The following is a 19725-nucleotide window of genomic DNA, read 5'->3' on the forward strand; positions in this document are numbered from 1 at the left end:
ACCTGTCTAAGAAAATTATTTGATGAAGAAACAATTGCCTAAGGGGAAAGCCTTTGTACCTAATTAAATTCAAATTATATTAAAAATGAAATATTAAATTAAAGAATTTCCACTAAATGGTTAGCAAAGCCATAAATACCTGAAAATTCTATCATTCATTATTTTTGTTGTATAATTCTATTTCAAAGTTTGATAAATATCAGTAAATAGGAGTAAGATATGAATTTGCTTTCCCAAAAATAATTGCCCTTAACAATTCTTCTCAAGATTTTTATAAATAATGTAACTGTCCTCAACTGTAATGCAAACAAATGGAAACACTGAAAGACTATTACTGTATATGGCTATCATGCATTAAGATAATGTTGCTATGTCACTTAGCATATTAAGTATATCAGTAATTTATATTTTAATATAATTAAAACTAAATGTCTGTCATGGTAACTTCCCTTCAGGTTATGGGCCATTATTAGATCATGCCTTAGGCTTCTCTATGCAAGATTGAAGACCAACTCTCTCAGTCTCTGTTTTTAATTAGGTCCTCTAGGCTTCAGACCATCTGGGGAGCCTTCTTCAGTTTCTCCACGTTTGTTTTGATTCAGGGGTCCCAAAACTGGATACAGTGCTCCAGATGCAAACTCACCAGGGCTGAGTAGGGAGGAATAAAAGTTTTCTTCATTCTGCTGGTCATACTTCCTCTACACAGATGGGCAAGATTTGTTTTATTTGAGATAGAAGCACACCGCTAGCTCATATTCAGCCTTGTGTTCACCATGTTTCCCTTCTCCTTTCCATCAGAGCACCTTTTCAGCCAGGTGCTTCCCAGATTCCCCTGCTGGTATGTACCCTTATTCCCTCTCAGATGCAGGTCTTTGCATTTCTGATCCTTGAACTCCATGAAGTTTCTATTGGCCCAATGCTCAAGTTTATCAGTCTCTCTGCTCCAAACTCAAGGTCGTAGTTTAAATTCCTAATGTTAGGGTGAATTCAAGGACAAATCCCTGTATAGGGACATCACAGATTATCCTGAAATAAATTTCTTGATAATTTGAGCAGAATGTGTAGTAAATGTCCCTGGTCTACAGCCAATAGCCACCCTTTCTTCATAGTCATGAGGAAGGGTATTTGTATAGATATCAAAACAGAATGAAGGAGACCTATCAGAAGTACTGAGTAGAACTGAAAGGAAGTAGGTCCTACAAATTCATGCTTATCAGAAGTCTGTAATGTAATCAGAATATAAATCTCTGGAACATGCATGTCTCTCTACAAGGCCACTGATTTGAAGTTTCAGTCTGCTTTTATGTTTCTTATTATCATTGTCTTTCATCATTGCCTGTTTCACTGGCCTTTTTGATGTTTGTCCAATTGCAAGCTATGGAAAGAGTCACTACGGCTTCTTATATCCACAACAACCAAAACAAATGCAATAAATGCTGTTTATTTTCCTCAGGCATGCCTATAGAATTAGAATCCTCATCTTGTACTTACCAACTCATCTGTCCCCTTAAAGCCATGAATCTACATGTTTTTAAAGTACTTGTAGAGCAGGTAGGTGATAACATTTCTCATACATACCACACAGTAGTGTCTTCTTGGAATTTAAGATTGATTTTTTTCACACCACTTTGAAATATCTTTTTTTAGAAACTGCTGAAAAACTAAGCCAATTTGAAAGACAGAAGAGAGGAACAGAGGGTTCTTTGGAAATCTGAACATCAGTTATAGTGAAAACTAAAATAAAGTCTTTGGAAAAATAGATTCATCTGCTCTTAATTCTTACATGCTCAGATAATAAAAACAATGTCTATTGTTTGACATACGCTCCGTACACTGTCCAGGAAAATACCAGTGAGGACAAACCAAAACAAAATGTTCAATATTTCTTCATTAAAAATTTCTTAAGTTCACAGTAGTCGTACTGGGTTAATTGACTTCATAGCACCAGTGTGCTGTTGTGTTTTACATTTGTAACAAAAATAGTGTTGACAATACAACAATGTTTTAACTATTGCTGATGAGTGCTTACACAGCACCAAGGACTTTCTGTTTCTCACTCCACCCCCCAGTGAGTAGACTGAGGGTGCACAAGATGCTGGGAGGAAACACAGCCAGGACAGCTGACCCCAGCTGACCAAAGGGATAACACATGCCATATGGCACCATGCTCAACTATAAAAACTCAAGAGGAAGGGAAAGGGTTCAGGATTATGGCATTTGTGCCTGTTACACATGGTGAAGCCCTGCTTTCCAGGTGATGGCTTGACATCTGCCAGTTGATAAGAAGTAGTGAATTAATTCTTTCCTTGATTTGCTTGTGTGTGAATCTTTGCCTCACTTATTAAACTGTCTTTATCTCAACCTGGGAATTTTCAACTCATGCTTTTCTAGGGGAGTCTTCACTTTAGGTAGGGAAGTGAGTGAGCAACTGGCTGGGGTCTTAGCCTCTGGCTAGGGTTAACCCACCACAGTAGTTTGGGAAGATAGGTTATTTAAAATGTGTTCTATTTAAATGTATTTAATTAAGCATATTATAATAATGCATTTTTAAAATCCAATACACCTATAGAGTAATGAAATACTTGTTTCTAGAAAAGTTTGTTTGATGTAGAATTCAAAGGAAGCACTGCTGAAGAAGCTTTCTACTAATTCCTGAAAACAGCCTTTAATATACCCAATGTAAAATGTAATTGCTTTAGGGTATGTATTTCAGGGTTGAAAATAAGGAGTCTATAAAGTGGTTTTATGTGGTTTTAAGAGGTATTTAGATTCAGGTTTTGACTTTTTTTTTTTTTACTGCAAGTTGGCTGTTTTCTATTGTCTCACTTTGTTCATTCCAATTCCTTAACAGATGCGCATACTTTCTGTCTGTAATTTCTTTTTTGTATGATTTATGTTTAATTTTTTATGTCTCTCTTCTGTCAATTCAATTTCCTATCCCTGTTTTTTAAAATATAAATATTTCTCACCATTAAACTTTCTCTTTTTATGTCATTACCTTTATACTTAAATCCTAACTTCCACTAGTTAACAAAAATAATGGAGTACAAAAATAGCATTGAATCATCAATGAGGAGCTTCAGGCATTGAGAATTAAATCAACAGAGGAGCAGAAGTAAAATATGGAACCACTTAAAGTAATAAGAAAAGAACAAATTATTCATAATGATGTTTTTAAATATAGTTTCGATATTAATATGATACCAATAGAAAAGAATGATATAATACGGAGCAACATGTGCAATTGTAGTGTCTACACACTGGATTACAGGATGAATTATGAGATATCATGGGGATGCAAAATGTCTTTTCTTAAGCTTTTTTTTCCCCATGATTACTTGTAGAGGGCAATTATGTGTCCCATTGTTCCTCGGATGTACAGTATAGTCAGGGCTGAAAGATTAACATCCTAATGTCCCTAATACTGAAACCAGAACCATTGTCTCAGAGAAGCAATAAACACGGGTCAAAGTTTTTAAAAGAATATGAACAGTAATTTTGTATTGTTCCAACTGATAAGGCTTTATTTATGTATTATTAGTTTCATTTAGAAATTATACATGTGAGTTTAGGTGGATGGAATTATTTATCATTTTTTTAGCACATTGTAACAGAGTTACACAGGTGTAACAGGGAAAAATTTGCAATCTTTCCTCAATGAACTCCAGAGCTATTAGTTCCTAGTTCAATTAAAGTTGAAATTCTCATAATTATGAGACCATTATTTGGGACATTTGGTAGAGGGAACAGAAACACAGGTAGTGATTTCCTCACTCCTTCTGGTAACAAGGAATAATAACTATAAGAGAATGGCCTGGAGTTGTGTCATGGGAAATTTAGGCTGGATATTAGAAAAAGAATGTTTGCCCAGAGGGTGGTTGGGTACTGGAAGAGGTTCCCCAGGGAAGTGGTCACAGTATCAAGCTTGACAAAGTTCAAGAGGCATTTGGATGATACTGTCAGGCACATGGTGTGACTCTTGGTGAGGTCCTGTGTGGGGCTGGGGATTGGACTCGATGATTCTTGTGGGTCCTTTCTAATCCAGCATAGTTTGTGATTCTGTGATTACCTACTGGTTTCACCCCCTGCTTGCCCAGAGAAAAGTAAGTCACAGTTTAATGATATCCATCAATCTTACTCATTCACTGTGCCCAAAGGTACTTCTAGATATCTGAACCTTCTCTGTTATCCTACTTTTTCATGTCTTCTCCCATTATGCCTCTCTGCTGATGCATTTCCACACCATCACAATTTGAAAGAAAGAGACACGTAGGGTTTAGCTTCAGCTGACCATGTTAATTTATAGGATCTGACATGATTTGACAAGTCTATCTCCAATTCCAGTTTTTGTCTCAGACTGCTTCTCATCTATAACAAGCCTGCAAATGTAAGTGTGCATGTGTGTGGACCTGCAGAAGCATACGCACATGAGTACATATCATAGAGTAATAGAATGGGTCAGGTTGGAAGGGACCACAGTGGGATTATCTGGTCCAACCTCCCTGCTCAAGCAGGATCATCCTAGAGCACATTGCACAGGATTGTGTCTGGATGGTTCTTGAATATATCCAGTGAGGGAGACTCTACAACTTCTCTGTGTAATCTGTTCCAGTGCACAGTAATTTGGAGGTTATTGGTTTTACATCGTTTAAAATTAATGTAATATCAAAATTCATATACTCACTATTTTTATATACTTTTGGTTTATTCAAAGCTATAATGAGAAAAAATAATGAGTAAAAAGATCAGAGCCAGTCATCTGTACGAAGAGAACTCCTATGGACCTCATTACACTGCCTGCACTCAGCACAATCAGACACACACATGAATGCTAGTCACCTTTTATTATGCTCGTAAAGAGGAATATGGGCTCATAAAAAGTGTAGTTGGCAACTTTATAAAAGCATAAAAGCTTGGTTTTAGTGGTTCCTTCATAGCTATCTAACAAAACAGTTTAAAAAAAATAGCTAACAGATAGTTATGTAACAACTGCCTTATTTAACACTGTAAAATGAGTATTTTCACTGTATATTAGTTCATAAGGAGGTAGACTGTCCTCTTCTACCTGCATTTCAAAATGAAATGAAAAAAAAATTTTTAACTTGTTTGATATAGTCGAAACGTTAACTATTAGAACTGTGTAAATATTAAAAAGTCATCTTTTGAAAGAATCATTCCAGTTCTGCTAGACATTTTTGTACATTTTGTTGTTTCTTTTCTGGATAGTCCTACCTAAATACCCTATTCTCACAAATATTTAAGGAATTAATATTTTTATTAAAAGTATTCATTTTTCATGCGGACAGATGCATTATTTTTTAATTTGTTGCTCATCATCTATTTGCTTATTTAAGACCTTCATTAATGTAATTCCAAACAAAAAGATCACCTAGGTGAGCTCTCCTCCTCTGAAATGAAAAATGGCAATAGGGAATAACCACAGAAGTTTAACACTCACAGACTGCATTTTATTTCAGTTTTCCATGGGAACTATTCACAGCTAAATAATACATTTGTATATAACTGTACTGGTTCACAAATAATCTATTATCTTAAAAATAGCTTATTTGTCAAATAGATTATTGGCAAATAGCTTGACAGTTTCTTGCAATACTATGCCTTCAGTCATGAAAAAGCTCCAAAGGTTGACTGTCAGGATTCACCCTATTTTTACTATATAAAATCTGGTGTATTTCAAATGGTTTGCACTAAAAACCATACCAAACCAAAAAATGCCACAAAAATCTGCATGCAAACTCAAACTTACATCTACTAGTTTAAATTACTCTCTGACCTGTAATGAACTCTGACAGAATTATTTACAGTCAGATCTGCTAGAATTAAAGCTGAGTCACCAGCTTCTACCATCACTTACAAAAGTATTCTTTCTGTAGCATGGAATTCTTTCCTATACCCATTATTAGGAAGTGAAATAAGAAATTAGAGGATGCAAATGTCAGAGATAAATTTTATTCCTCTGTTTCCCATATAAATGTAGTGCTCTGATTTAGGCATTAGTACAGTGTGAACAAAGGAAACAAAAGAAAAACAAAAAACAAACAAAAAACAAACAAACAAACAAAACAAACAACAACAAAAAAACCCCACAAAAGTTCTGTTTTGAGGGCTTTTGTCTTGGTAAATTCATGTTGATCGTTCCTGACAACCTTCTTGTTATTTCCATACTTGAAAGAATATTCCAAGAAGATGTGCTCCATGTCCTTTCTAGGGATGAAGCAGAGATTTCTTTCATAATTTGTAGCATCCTGGGTCCTCCTTCTTGTCTATCTGAAAGAAGTGTTTATACATCTTTGTTTTTTTTATCTCCAAAGGTATCTCTTTATTTCCAGGATTTCTTATTTAAGGTGAGGGAAAGAAAGAGGGTAGAGAATAAAATCAATGGCTGTTCCTGAACAACAGATTTTTTTTTTCTTCAAAAGAGAAAAAAAAATATAATGATGGCTATCAGAATTGTTACTAGGATTTAGTATCAGTCATATATGAAAATAAGTATGTTTGTTCTACAGGATTTGCAAAGTGTAAAAGGAGAAATTGTTTGGATGAACAGGTACAAATGTGTGTATTACGAGTTGGAACAAAAGAATAATTCTAACCATGTAGAATCAAAGATAGAAATTCAAAACTGAAGAAACTGCACAGAGATGATGTGGAAAAAGAAATATATGTTTATTTGTCTAGAGACTAGTAAATTCAGTGAAATTAATGGATTTTTTTTTCTACCTTCTCACACATGTATCTACATATAGCAGTCATATAAATGTGAGAATATTCACTGTTCTTCAAGGTGACATGAGAACTAGTTTATTAAGGGCACCACGTTTTTCTAAAAAGTGGAAAATAAAAAGCAACATTCAGGAATGTGAACAAGAGTAATATAACTGATGAGTTTTAACACTAAAACCTCTCTTCTTGTTTCCTGCGGTACTACTGTAGAAACAAAACTGATGCCTCTGTCACTGACAACCTAAAGTTTCGCGAAATAAAAATCTTGATGGTACTCTAAAGTATGATGTATGAGATGATACACAGCTTCTAAGTGTAAACCAGCTTCCTTTTTAAAATGCAGACTCTAAGTAAGACCTTCAAAAAACTGTAGGCAATTTAGGACAGTAGGTTTGCTCACTATGGTTTGCTTCACTGATGGTGCTGTTACTGATGGTGCAGTTTGCAGACTGTAATTAGAAAGATTTTGCAAACTTGTGGAACCTTTTGAGTTTCTTTTGTAAAAGATACAAGACAATGTATTTAAGTAGACCATTCAGTTTAAATACTCATAGGCTTAGTATCATTAAGGTTGGAAAGCACGTCTAAGATTACTGAGTTAACACAGCACCACTCTGCGCCACTAAACCATAACCCAAAGTGCCACATCTACACACCTTTTGAACAGTTCCAGGGATGGCAATTCCGCCACATCCCTGGGTGCCTGACCACCTTTTCAGTGGAAAAACAAATTCCTAATAGCTACCCATTTAATGAGCTATTGGCATATCAGGAAGCACTAGATCATATTTCTTCCTTGGTTTTTGGTTGGTTGGTTGGTTTTGGCTTCGGGGGTTTTGTTTGGTTTTAAGGTGGTCTTGGGTGAGGAAGCATCCTCAAAAGAGCAAGTAAGTGGCAGGAAGAAATAGAAACTTGGACTCTGGTAAACAATCCTCCTCCTCACAGTGGTCATAGTTCATTTATTGCCTTGAACTATGTCATCACTTCAGCAGCCACAAAATCCGTTCAGAAATTTTTGCATTCTTTCAAGAAATTTGCACTAATAACCCAGTGTCCCTACACCATAGTTACGCTGTAGATGTCTCTGTAGATATAATACTCAACGTCAACATTTGTTCCTAAGTTATTGTAAAATTTTAATAATAACTTTGCAAAGTGGTAGAAGAAAGAATATCATCAAATGAGTTTTTTAACAACTGGCATGAAAGATCTCTCTGACTGTCTTAAAAGAGAAGTTGAAGACTTAACAACACTGGGTAAGAAAAACAGTTTATAGTCTCTGAGTAGATGGCAGCAGTTAGCTGGTATTCCAAAATAAAATTTAAAAAGTCACCTTCTTTCAGAAATACTGCTTTCTTTTGGGCTTAATTTTTTTATTATTCTTCAGACTGAAGGAATGATCCAAAACCTTTTATCAAATGAGTAAACTTCTCATTTCCTTCAGTGTGTTCTACATAATTTCTTCAGTGAAAAATGTCACCATCCAAAGAAATTCACATCTAAAATTTATAATTTTGTAGAATCAATGTATCATATGTTACTGGTATGGGGTGTTTTAATATACTTCTTGGAGTTAAAATATGCATTATGTGACTCTATATCGGACTTTGATATGAGGATCTCAAGCTGTGTTGGATTCAGGTTATTATTAAGAGAACGTTTTATTTGTAAATGTTGCAATTTGTCATTCCTGAAATAGAAGTCATGTCTGTTTTGTTCCTTCTGTCCTGGTTACAAATGTGTGAACAATCTAAAGGTTGTTTGGAAAAAAGGTTTTCTGCTAAAGTGACACACAGTATTGAAGATTTTGTTTTATCTGTTTTGTGATCTGATTTATAGCTGTAAAAATAAAGATATAATGTTAGATGGTAAATAATGCATTTTTCTGAAGTTTATGGAATTCAATAGAAAATGAAATCGCATGCCCATTTTTTTCTCTCATGTTTTCTCACTCTTGTCTCTAAGGTGCTGTACAGTGTTTTATACCATGCTATCTCAGAGACATCAACAGCATCACTGGTTGGCTTATTTTTGTCCAGTGGCATGTCCATCTTGCAGTCAGTTGGAGTTATCTCTGACTGACATGGAGAGAAGCCATTCCTGCAGTCTTCTCCCCTGGTACCAAAACCTTGCTACATAAACACAATAAAAGCATTTGCTCTGCTTTATGAATTCAAATTATAAATGCAACCCAATGGTTTATGGTTTCCCATTAATACAGTAACAAGCATACATATGTTCTTAGGTAACAATATAAATCACACGAACCAAATCAAACTACTTCCCGGACAAAACTTGACCACTCATGAATTTACACAAACATACCGAAAATCTCTGAAAACAACAACAATTTAGAGTTTTGGGGCTTTCCTTGATTTTATTTCATTGTAAAGCTCAACTGCACCCAAACCTTCAGTACCTAAGCTAGTGGAAGACAGTGATAATAGTTACAGTTTGTCTTAAGTTCCAGAGAATCATAGCATTCTTTAAAGAATAGTATTTTATTAAGATCATCTGTCATACAATCTTATCACTCCATAAAAAGATCTTTTCCATTGATGTGTTTTCTTACAGTTGCTTTCTTTACATGGGCTCCCATATACTCACTATCTATTGTCCTTTGTTTGTAGGATGTACAAAAAATCTGCAAAGTTTGGGTTGCTGAAGGTAAACTATTTGACAAAGATGTAAGTTTCACATTCAAGTCCAAAGTCCTTTAAAAAAGTAAAGCAGTTCTACTCAGCTCTGGTGAGGTCATCCCTGGACTGCTGTCTTCTGTTCTGGGCTCCCTGGAGAGACATGCAGATCAAGTGAGTCCAGAAAAGAGTCATGAAGATGCTCAAGTGATCATTTGTCTTATGAGAAGAGACTGAGGGAGAGTAAGTCTTCAACCAGGACAAGAGAAGGCTCTGTGGGATCTCATCAACATTAATAAACACCTAAAGGGAGAGTGCAAAGAGTATGAAGCCAGGTTCTTTTCAGTGGTGCCCAGTGTCAGAAGTAGAAGCAGTTGGCACAAACTAAAACACAGGATGTGACACCTGAACATTAGGAAACACTCTTTTACTGAGGGTGATTGATTACTGATAAAGATGCCCAGAAAGTCTGTGAAGTCTTCCTTCTTGGAGATATTAAAAACAAAAATGAACACAACCCAGAGTAGCTTTCTCTGGTTGACCTAGCTGTAAACAGGGAATTTGGTTGAGATGATCTCCAGAGGTGCCTTGTCACCTCAGCTGCTCTGTAGTTCTGTGAAAAAATTATACAGTTGCTCAGTGAAGAATGAAATGAAAATGGTTAAGTAATGCTTGAATGTATTCAGATATTATTGTGTAGAACAATGGTCACACTTCTGTAAGTCTTATACGATTTTACATGATTTTTTTGTTTTAGTATATCTTGTAAAGATGTTTCAACAGTGACTAGTGAAGTTTATGAATCAATGCACCTATAAACTCAAGTTTTCCAAATGTTCTGTTTCAGTAATTGCCTAACTCTTCATATTGTATTTTCTCTATTAAAAAATACTAACTCATATTTAAGACATAAATATACAGAAAACTCTGTATATAATATATACACATATATGTAAATATGTGAAATTTTAAATTACTAAAAAAGAAGTGTTAGTGTAAATTAATTAAAAGAAAGTGATCATGAGATTTAAAAAAAATCTACCTGTAACCTCAACCTGTCTTGTAACCTCAAATGACAACTAAGTAAAATATAATATTAGGACAAAACAAAATCTTTAAGTGAACTTATTTTTTATTAAACATAATGTGAAAAAGTTACAAAACAGTATCTAGTGAATTGCTTTCTCATCTTCAATTGTCAATGCTCTATGATGGTACAAGACACAAATAAACATCATTTGGGAGTTTATTAAGAAAGTTCATGAGTTAGTACTAGTGCCAGAAGATGTGTATAAAATCTTAGGGATTTTTCTAATGGCAGCTGTATATCACTCCTGACACAGTTTTATGTGGTTTTGTAGATCTAAACAACCAGAAGGAAACTACTTCATCTAGTAGTGCAATATATTTCTATTTTAGTCTGAAAAAGTGTCTCATAAATTAATTTAGATAGATCATAAAATAAAATTTGTTGACACTACATTACAATGAAATGAAAAGTATAATAGTTTTAAACTGAAAACATTAAAATTAACACAATAATGTGATGAGATCAATCAAGATGACCAGATTTATAGAACACTTTACACATGGAATGATGTTTTCCAAAGAGTGTTAAAGTGGAAAATGAAAAAAGCACATTGTGGATAAAAAAAATCTTCACATCACTAAAATTTTAGTCTTCAAAGAGATTTAAGATGAAGTATAAAAGAGTAGGATAGTTTTTCAAATGTTTAGGTTAAGTGAAAAAGAAAAGCAAGTACTAAAAACTACTCAAAAAGCACTTGGAGTTTTAAAGAATAACTTTGCAGCTGTGCTTGGACAAAGCTTGTACCTTGAAATGGGAATTCAGCAATGATTACAAAGACACTTCCCCTCCCATTTTTTTTTCCTTTTCAGAGTTAATTACTGAGAGGCAAATTCCATTTTGCTAGTATTTTTAAAATCTCTTTGATGACCTAATTCACAAAAGTCAGTGTGAGAGAGATAGGTTAAGACTGTTTTGAAAAGGTTAATCACTTCATGAATTGTTAGAAAACACACCATGAGACAGAAAAGTAAACATCAGCATGCTTATATTTTTTTAATATGATGTAAGTAAACTAGGACAGCTGGGAACAGCAACAGAAATGCTCTCTTAAAAATCTGTATTAAGATCTGTATATAAAGTCACATAGCATTCATGTTTGGTTTAATGTTGATTTCAATATTCTGCTCATTTTCAGCTTGTGCAAGGCAGCTGAGAAAAACAGATCCAAAGGATTTCTGAAGCTAGACACAGTTTCTGCCACTATCGAAACTGACAAAATTTTAACTGCAATATTGTCAAATTTCAGGAAGAAAATATTCCTTCAGTTTTCTACTTTTATATTAAGGAGCAACGTCAGTGATTGTCAGTCATCTGTTTAAGAGAATGAGTCATAACCTTTACCCTGGCCAGTTATTATCAGAAGTCTGATTGATTGATTTAATTATATAATTTTAGAAAATAGGATATTGCCTTCCAGCTTGCACTGACAATCGTAATGTTGAAACAATGTCTAGATATCTCAGTGTGAAATTGCTCCAATGTGCTTAGTGCAATGCATATGTGTGAAGGAAAGAGAGAAAGACCATCCTCATGATTTAAATATGTGTGAAACTGATACTCTAAGGGAAAAACATTATATTTGACCTCAATATCCAAATGCAACTGGGAATATATTTTGTAGAAGATATTATTCAGTGCAGGTTGTTAGTGTCAGCTCAAGTATTTTCAGCACTGCAGAGAAACACGAAATTTACTGCCCTCAGTGATTAGGGGGGTGTGGATGGACTTTTTTTGTATAGAAAAGAGTTGGAAAATCTTGGAATGAATACAGAGAAGTTGTCAGAGTATGTAGAAATGAGACAAAATTAAAACAAAGGATAATGTGGGCCCGTTCCTAAGTGGAGGAGGGGCCCTGGTTACAGAGGAAGCAGAGAAGCCAGAGTTACTGAATGCCTTCTTTGCTTCAGTCTTCACTGACAAGATCAGACCTCAGAAATCTCTGACCCAGGAGACCAGGGTGAAGGAATGTTGGAAGGGAGATTTTCCCTTGGTTCAGTTGGATTGGGTTAAGAACTCCTAGGCAAATTTGACATCGCCAAGTCCGTGGACCATGATGGGATGCATCCACAAGTGAAAAGGGAGCTGGTAGACACCATAGCAAGGCTGCTCAGGATCATCTTCGAAAGGTTGTGGTGATCAGGAGAGGTACCTGAGGACTGGAAGTAGAGCAAATTATTCTATGATTCTATGATTCTATTCTATGATTCTATTCTATGACTTCAGTCTGCAAAAAGGGCAAGAAGGATGACCCAAGGAACTCATGGCCAGTCAGCCTCATCTCAATCCCTGGAAAGGTGATGGAGCACCTCATTCTGGAGCCCATTTCTATCCACATAGATGACGAGAAGATGATAAAGAGTGGACAGCACAGTAAATCATAAGTGACCAACCTGATTGTCTTCCATGATGAAACAACTACCTGGATGGATGAGGGAGACACCAGTGGATATTGTCTACCCTGACTTCAACAAGGATTTCAACACTGTCTCTAACAAATCCTCATAGGCAAACTCAGGAAGTATAGACTGGGTGAGTGGACAGTGAGGTGGATTGAAAATTGGCTGAATAACAGTTCCCAGAGGGTCGTAAATGGTGGCACAGGGTCTAGTTGGAGGTTTGCCATTAGTGGTGGCCCTCAAGATTCTATATTATTTAACTTATTCATCGATGGCTTGGATGAAGGGGTAGATGACTCCTGCTTAAGTTTGCTGATGACACAAAGCTGGTAGAAATGGCTGATACCCCAGAGTACAGTCCTCCAGAAACATCTCAACAGATTGGAGAGATGGAAAGAGAAGAACCTACTAAAATTCGATAAGTGTAAATGCATGGCCCTGCACCTGATTGTCACAGTTTGGGAATGGTACTCCTCAATTCAATGCCCCCACCAAGACTCTCCCAAACCGGATGCCGTTTGCTCGCTGCCCCCTTCCCCTCCCCCTTTCCATTCCAGTGCAATGGAGTTGAGAATTGGAGGCACAAAAGGGGAACATCACGGGTTGGGATAAGAACAATTTACTGGAAACAGCAATGCAATAAGAAAATGAACAGTAACAATATAAATAACTAAGTACAAGGGAGGATGATTCACATGCAAAATACTCACCAAACCTAAGACAATGAACAAAGGTAGACGATGCCCCAGGGCTTTTTCAACTGGAAACCACACCCTTCTTCCAAGAAACCAGAGAGCACACCTTGGAGAACCCCGCCCCTGGCAATGACATGAGGTGGACACTAAAATCCTGTCTGAAACTAGGACACGGAGGAAGAATAACCCCAGGCACCACTACAGGAGCTGAGCTGCTGGAAAGCAGCTCTGAAGAGAATGACCTGGAGGTCTTGGTGGACAACAAGCTGTCAATTGCCAATCGTGTGCCCTTGTGGCCAAGAAAGCCAATGGTATTCTGAGGTGCCAGCAGGTGAAGGGAGGTGATCCTGCTGCTCTACTCAGCCCTGGTGAGGCCACATGTGGAGTCCTGTGTCCAGTTCTGGGCTCCTCGGTACAAGAGAGACATGGAGCTCCTGGAGCAGGTCCAGTGGAGGGCTACAAAGATGATCAAGGGTGTGGAGCATCTCTCTTATGAGGAAAAGCTGAGGGACCTGAGCCTGTTCAGCCTCAAGAAGAGACGACTGAGAAGGGAACTCATCAGGATCTATAAGTATCTGAAAAGAGAGTGTCAAGACAGTGGAGTCAGGCTGTTCTCAGTGGTGTCAAGCAATAGGACAAGAAGCAACAGGCAGAAACTGATGCACGAGAAGTTCCACCTGAATATGAGGAAGAACTTTACTGTGTGAGTGACTGTGCACTGGAGCAGATTGGCCAGAAAGGTTGTGGAGTTTCCCTGCCTGGAGATATTCAAGAACCATCTGGACACAATCCTGTGCAATGTGCTCTAGGATGACTCCGTTTGAGAAGAGATGTTTGACCGGATGTAACCCACTGTGATCCCTTTCAACCTGACCCATTCTTTGGTTCTATGAAATGCTCTGAAATGCTCATAGACATTTAATCAAGAATTTCCAAGTACTGTGTATATTTAGCAGTTACTATCCCCATCATCAAATATAGATAAATAAATACAAAAATGTGTTAGCTTATATAGAAAAACAGATCATTACTATTTTGCAAAAGAAATTGTGCTCAAATAGAGACATGGGTAGAAAGAGAACAAATCTGAAGAAAATTAATTTTCTGTTGTTGCAGAACCATATACACTTAGAAAATGCTAGCGCCTGCTTTGATGCAGGGGATGTTATGGCTCCCTAATTCTCAAAGTGACAGAATCCTTATAATTCTTAAAATATACTGCAGATATTCTTGGCAAAGGTCCTTGTTTTGAAACAGTGGGTTATTTTAAGTGGCAAAAAAATTCTGTGTTGACTGGTCAGTTGCATGTTTAAGATCAGAAAATACAGATCAGATCTTTTGAAATAGTCTTCCAATAAAAAAAACTAAATTAAACATTAATAATAGAAAATGAGTGAAAGCCAATCAAAAAACCAGACCAAACAAACAAATGAAGAAACCAAAACCAGATTTAGAAACTCCCTAACAATCAGCAAGAGTTCATGTGAAAGAAGCACTGTAGTGTTTACCTTATTTAGTCTGAGGACTTAAAAGCCCCTGTGTAATAAAGATATTTCTCAATATCAAGTCAGTTTGAACTGTGGATATTCAGCTTTATGGTCTTGAAATATATCCTCGGAGCTCAATTGCAGCCTCTTAGGGCTGCAGCTGCCAGGTTGGATGAAAAATTAGTTGCATCTGGAACCAAATATGAAGAACATTTTTGGAAAAAAAATCTGAGTTCGGATTCTTTGATATCAATTTTAAGGAATTTGCTTTCATAGTGGGAGAGAGGACTAGGGAGAGAGCAAAGGTGTTTATTTGAAAGGTATTCTAAACCAACAAAAATAGGAAAGTATTAATTGCTCATCTACTCTCTTCTCCACAACAGAAAATTTACTCTGCCAAACATAGACGTGGTGATTAGATATAACAAGATGGAATAGATGGACCTAATAATTAGCAGTTATTATTCATAGTTCTGGAAGTTATGGTGAACAACTATTGAATTACTTATTTACTGGATTTGAAAATAACATAGGCTAAAAATTGCCTGGAGTTGCAGGAGCAGTCTTGGTCTTAGAAGATTGGTGACATTAATGCTGCTTGAGTGGTCTGGGTTTCAAGGCTCTCCTAAGACTAGGAATCAGACACTTGTAAGAGTGATCACTGGAAGTTGCCTCAGAGAATTATGCTGGCTATCTGCTCTTTCTGTGTCATTCAAGATCTGGTGTAGCTCAGCAAAAAGACAGTGGAAGAGCTTCCTAGAGCTAGCATTCCAGCAACAATTACAGTAAGTGTTTTAGCCTGGAAGTCACTCTCCAATCCACTGCATTCTGTGTAGATGCATTTGCAAGTTGTAGTGATATACAGCAATCCACAAAAAGAAATATGGAAAATGTCCAAAAGACAGTATAAATGGTTTGCTTATATTCTGTTTTATTTCTTTTTGTTTATTTGTTTTTTTCTTATTGCTGTTTTAAGCTATTTTATTTTTATTACCATTACACTATATGTAACTGTGACACAATATTGCTGAAATCATTATTGACCCCTAATGAAAGGATGAGAGAGTAATTTCCTTCCCTTCCCTTCCTTCTCCTCCCCCTTCCCCTTTCCCCTTTCTCCTTTCCCCTTTTCCTTTTGTCTGTTTTAAGGAGAATTTATCCTCCTTCTCTAGGCAGATGTACTCTCTGCTGTTACAAAAGCTTTGGATGAACAAGATTAGCCATGCATTTATTCAAGATGAAGAGGGTCTTGGAACAACAACAACAACTACAACAACACCACCACAAAGAAGCAAAAAAACCCACAAAACCAAACCCACCAAAACTAGAAAACCCCCCAACCCAAAACAAAGGCAGAGGTGACTGTCATCTACTTATGCTTTTTTAATATATACATTATTCATATAATATGTATACACACAGAGATATATACTCTATTTATCATTTGTATACATATACACATACTATGTGTGTAGAACATGTATATACATTATCTACTACATAATGTGTACATGCAGTATGTGTGCATGCATATATATATTATTTGTATGATACATAGTCCACATATACACTATAGTATAGGTATAATAAAAATATCTTTCTCTATAATACGTTAAATTGTATAATCTTTAAAAGCATTGAACTTGTTTTGTATTATTTCAGTGAAGTTACATGAGTTTTAAATCAGCATGAAAGTAGAAAGAACACTTTATAGTGAAAGACTGTAATAAAATAAGATTCTGTGTGAGTTCATATTTGCCTTCTTTCTCTCAGTTCCATACCTTTTATTCCTATCTCGCTCAATGTTTTTTCATTTTTAAAAAATCGCTGTTTCACGTAACTTATTATCATTTTACAGTTCTGTATAATCTATGTTTCATTGCCTCAACAGCTTCCTTAAAATTAGTAATTTTGTTAACATTCTTCCTCATGTCAGTAGAAGCACACAAGACTAACATAATTTCTAACAGAATCTCTCTTGAATGTCACCTTTTTATTCCAGCTCACTTTCACTTTTGTGGTGGATTGACTCCAGCTAACAACTAAGCACCAGCTGCTCACTCACTCCTTGCCCCCAGAGGAAAGAAGGAGAAAACTGTAAGAGCAAAAGCAAGAAAAACTCATGAGTTGAGACGAAGACAGATTAAAAGAAAAAGGAAAGAGAGAAAAAAAAAAAAATAAAAACAAGTGATGAAGAGTCAAGCACTTACCACCTCCTACCAGCAGAACAATGACTGGCCTCATACAGACTCTAATGGTACTTTGGAAAGACTGCTCCTCAGTTTATTGGTAAGTGTGATGTTACACAGTATGGGATATTCCTTTAGTCAGCTGAGGTCAGTGGTCCTGACTGTGTCTGGTCCCAAACTCTCACCCACCTCTGGCATTCTCGCCAGGGGACAGCAGAGTAAGAAACAGAGGTGGTCTTGATGTTGTTCAAGCACTGCTCTGCAATAGATAAAACATTGGTGTGTTATCAAGACTGTTTTAGCTACAGATGCAAAACACAGCACAATTTGAGCCGCTTTTAAGAAAATTAGTTCCATCCCAGCCAGACCCAGTACAAGTTTTACCTTTAAACATGGAAACATATGGTGTCTTACACTTGTTATAAATTTTTTTGTGACATCTCTCCTCAGTACTTTACAGTACGAATTCTGATTTACTATCATTTGATTCTATTAGAAGAATGGCCTGTCTTGGTGGTTTTTATCTGTTTTGTTCTACTACCTTTGATGGAACTCATTATACTCCTAAATTTTCCCCCCTAGTTGTATTTAGTTATTGTACACTCCCTTGTTTCTCCTTTGACTCTTGATTCCTCCTCCAAAGAGAGCTGGTGCTCTTGACTACAGTAACAGTTCCACCTCTCACACAGAAGCAATGTCTTTATTGTATATCCAACTTCTCATTTGCTGTAACAATGTTATGCAGTTTGTGCTAGACGTCAGGAGGCAAAATTGATTAGCTCTGTAACTGCATTGAGAAGCTTAGGTACTGCATGAGAATACTAGTAGGAAGATGCCAGAACTCCTCATTCTCACATGAGTGTCCTTACCAAATATTACCTCATGTGTGTACACATGCATCTTTCATATCTTCCTGTGACTTCACATTTTTGAAGCTGTGTCAATGATCAGAAAAAAAGTCTGGAAAAGATTCCATTTCTTTTATCTGTACAAATCTATACCCTGCTAAATTAGGAAATTCTCAGGGAAATTGGGAGCTATTGTTTTTAATTTATGAGGAGTAAAGTGAGATTAACTTTGTTCCTTCTAAGTCAGTCTTTCAGTTCTTAGAATTATTGTCGTGTTACTAAAAATGTACAATGCATAAATTTACACAATTCCTCCTCTCACCTGAATAATGGCAACCTGAGAGAGGGCTGTAGGAGTGCGAGTCATCTGCATAAAAATGAATTTAATCAATAGCCACCTGACTCAAATTTGTTCTTGAATTCAAAACAGATACTATAAAGTGTACTTACATTATTTTCAAGACTTTTCAGTGCTTAGCAGTAGAGCTATAAGAAATGAACTATCTGTTAACATTATCCTGCTCTAATCTTAAATGAAGAGAGCTTCAACAAATTAATGAATTATTCCATTCAGCTGAAGAGAAGTACTGTAGTATGAAAGACTTTCAATTCTGTAATGCAAATTAGACAAAAACAAATCAGATTTAAACAGGCCTCTGAAACAGACAAGCTATGCTTTCTAAAATCTGCAGCGTATTTCAGTGTATTCTCATTGTCTTGATTATGAGAAACAAAAATATTACATAGTCATGGGTGACAGGTTTCAACATCTCCTGTCCTCTTTTCAGATATTGAAGTCTTTTATTTTATTTTGGTTTGGTTTACTTTACTTTATTTTGTTTAACAGTCCTTATCACAAGAGTGATATTTGTCCTTTCAACAGCAAAAGCTCTTTCATTTCCACCCCTTTAAAATCTTAATATAGTCTCTCTCTCAGCCTGGGTTCCAGGCACTGATGGTCTATAAAAGTCATTCTGCTTCTGCCCTTCACATTCTTCTGTAGAAATTATTTCCTTGGGCAAGAAAAGGATAAGGCAAAGTTTGCTTATTATATTTACACCTAAATCCTGGAATGATTTATTCATAACCACACAGGCCTGTAATACAGTATTGCTATTGCTAGTAACAGGCCATTAGCTTTTTAGTGAATTTACAAGGCCTCAGGACTAAGGCAGTGGAAGTGTGATTGTAACGTAGGGAAAAGAGGTAGGAACAAAGTGTGTGCATAACATTTTAACTGCATTATTATGCTTCATTTTCTGTAAAAATTAGATCTAGATTTATAGTGATTCTTGAATTAGACCACTAGGATTTGTGTTACACTAACAGGGAATTCTTGTCTACCTATATATTTCTGTAAGATTTACTTCCTATTTGTTCTAAAGGACGCTTTGAAGCATAACACAGTTTTTCCAAGACTACTTAAAAAACTAGCTGAAATACTGAACTTCTTATTCCAAAATATTTATTCATTTGTTTTACTTGTTTTTTTGGTGTAGTTCTTTTTCTCCCCAGCTTCTTATGCTCAACAACCACATCTTCTACCATCTCATCTTTTCATTCTTTTCCCATAGAAACACCTTTCTCTTAGCAGTACTTTCTGGAAGTCTATTAAATGCCCTTTGAGAGAGCATAGATGA

The 19725-nt window shown here is 36.1% G+C and overlaps 1 long non-coding RNA gene across 2 annotated transcripts; it reads right to left on the reverse strand.

Annotated features, from left to right (window-relative positions):
- Positions 1–6662: 6662 nt before the first annotated feature.
- On the reverse strand, positions 6663–19505 carry LOC113986972. 2 transcript variants are annotated; one of them, XR_005566792.1, is made up of 4 exons: positions 18536–19505; positions 17259–17496; positions 17038–17143; positions 6663–9993 (listed from the first exon to the last, which is right to left on the reverse strand). It is a non-coding gene; the product is annotated as an uncharacterized LOC113986972 (long non-coding RNA). The 2 variants fall into 2 exon arrangements; XR_005566791.1 differs by lacking the exon at positions 6663–9993 and having other exon boundaries at positions 16582–17143.
- Positions 19506–19725: the final 220 nt, after the last annotated feature.

Source organism: Pipra filicauda, unplaced genomic scaffold, assembly GCF_003945595.2.
Source record: "Pipra filicauda isolate LSUMZ 115617 unplaced genomic scaffold, ASM394559v2 scaffold800_size81085_pilon, whole genome shotgun sequence".
In the NCBI taxonomy this organism is placed as follows: Eukaryota; Metazoa; Chordata; class Aves; order Passeriformes; family Pipridae; genus Pipra; species Pipra filicauda.